The 2,141-nt window shown below is 74.6% G+C and overlaps 1 protein-coding gene across 3 annotated transcripts in view; it reads right to left on the minus strand.

Moving 5' to 3' along the window:
* The window catches only part of Hrh2 (histamine receptor H2), a 21,091-nt gene extending 19,262 nt beyond the window's left edge, over window positions 1-1,829 (minus strand). For all 3 annotated transcript variants that reach the window (XM_070036539.1, XM_070036540.1, XM_070036541.1), the window contains exon 1: window positions 1,752-1,829. The gene's annotated coding sequence lies outside the window, so the exon portion shown is untranslated. The remainder of the gene's footprint in view (window positions 1-1,751) is intronic.
* Between the last annotated feature and the right edge of the window lie 312 nt (window positions 1,830-2,141).

A 2,141-nucleotide genomic window follows, 5' to 3' on the forward strand; every position in this document is an offset into this window, starting at 1 on the left:
TGGTGCTCTACCACGTCGGCCACAGCTCTGCGTCTGCCTTTTGGTTGGTTCCTTGGAGATTCAAGAGTCTCACAAGAGTTTTTGGCCCTGGCTGGCCTCCAACCAGGATCCTCAGATCTCGGCCTCCTAAGTAGCTAGGGTGTGAGTAGGCCCGGAGGTCGTGTTTTAAAGGGGGGTGCGGGATGGGGTTTGGGGGGCCCCACCGGCTCTTGGGCTCTGCCCCCCAGCCCCCCTGCACTGGCCATTTCACACCATCTCCCGGAGCGGCGAGTGCCAGGACTCTGGGGACACCTCAGTGAGGGGTGGCCACTCCCACTGGGGGGACACTGGGGCTCCCCGGCCATCCCCCCCCACCTGCAGGTGCCAGGGGGAGACTGAGGCTCACGTGGCTACTCTAGCCTCCGCAGTGGATCCCAGCCTGGCCGCTTCCCAGGCGGCCTGAGTGGCCCGTGGGGATGTGGGTGGGGTGCGGGGCGGGGTGGATGTGGGGCGGGGTGAGGGGTGCAGGGTGGGGTGGGAGGAGGGGTGCGGGATGGGGTGGGATTTGGGGTGCGTGGGGTGGGTGGGGTGGGATGGAGTGGGATGTGGGGTGCGGGGTGCGGGTGAGTGGGATGTGGGGTCTGCGGTGGGAGGTGGGGTGCGGGGTGGGGTGTGGGTAGGATGTGGGGTGCGGGATGGGGTGTGGGGTGGGATGTGGGGTGCGGGTTGGGGTGGGATGTGGGGTGTGGGGTGGGTGGGATTGGGATGTGGGGTGGGATGTGGGGTGCGGGGTGGGATATGGGGTGCGGGTGGGTGGGTAGGGTGCGGGGTGGGATGTGGGGTGCGGGGTGGGATGTGGGGTGCGGGGTGGGATGTGGGGTGGGTGGGTGGGGTGCAGGGTGGGATGTGGGGTGGGATGTGGGGTTGAGGTGGGATGTGGGGGTGCGGGGTGGGATGTGGGGTGCGGGGTGGAATGTGGGGTGCGGGGGTGGGATGTGGGGTGCGGGGGTGGGGTGGGATGTGGGGTCTGCGGTGGGATGTGGGGTGTGGGGTGGGGTGGGATGTGGGGTGTGGGGTGCGGTGGGATGTGGGGTGCGGGGTGGGGTGGGATGTGGGGTGCGGGGTGGGATGTGGGGTGCGGGGTGGAATGTGGGGTGCGGGGTGGGATGTGGGGTTGGGGTGGGATGTGGGGTGCGGGGTGGGATGTGGGGTTGGGGTGGGATGTGGGGTTGGGGTGGGATGTGGGGTGCGGGGTGGGGTGGGATGTGGGGTCTGCGGTGGGATGTGGGGGTGCGGGGTGGGGTGGGATGTGGGGTGCGGGGTGGGGTGGGGTGGGATGTGGGGTGCGGGGGTGGGATGTGGGGTGCGGGGTGGGGTGGGAGGGATGTGGGGTGGTGTAGGATGTGGGGTGGGGTGGATGTGGGGTGCGGTGGGATGTGGGGTGGTGTAGGATGTGGGGTGGGGTGGGATGTGGGGTGGGAGGGATATGGGGTGGTGTAGGATGTGGGGTGGGAGGATGCGGGCGGGTGCGGGCATGCGGGGGGGGGGGGGCGGCCTCCTCACGCGCTGGCTTCCCCGGGGTCCGCGCCCGTCCCCGGCCCGCGTCCTCGGCGGTCCGGTCGCCCGCGCAGCCCGGGCGGCCTCGGGGCTCCGCGTGGAGCCGGGGCCGAGGTCGGCGCGGCGGGCGGAGCCGCGGAGCTGCGGCTCGGACCGGACCGGGGGCCGCGACCCCGACCCCCGACCCCCGACCCGCGCCCAGGACGCCCCGTTACCTGCGCCGCCGCTGCGCGCGGGAGGTGGCGGCGGCTCCGCTCCGGGCGGGGCTGGCGGGGTCCCCGCGATCCGGCCCCGCGCCCCGCGCTGCTCCTCGCGCTGGGCCGGCTGCGCCCGGCGCCTCGCCCGCGCTGCCCGGCCCCGCCCCCGCCCAGGCCCCGCCCCCGCCCAGGCCCCGCCCCCGCTGCTCGGCCCCGCCCCCCGCCCAGGCCCCGCCCCCGCCCAGGCCCCCGCCCCGCCCCCGCGCATAGGCCCCGCCCCCCGCTGCTCGGCCCCGCCCCCGCCCGCGCATAGGCTCCGCCTCCGCTCCTCGGCCCCGCCCCCGCCCAGGCCCCGCCCCCGCGCCCAGGCCCGTCCCCGTCCCCGTCCCAGCCCCCGCGCATAGGCTC

Source organism: Dipodomys merriami, unplaced genomic scaffold, assembly GCF_024711535.1.
Source record: "Dipodomys merriami isolate MVZ:Mamm:240054 unplaced genomic scaffold, mDipMer1.0.p SCAF_271, whole genome shotgun sequence".
Lineage (NCBI taxonomy): Eukaryota > Metazoa > Chordata > Mammalia > Rodentia > Heteromyidae > Dipodomys > Dipodomys merriami.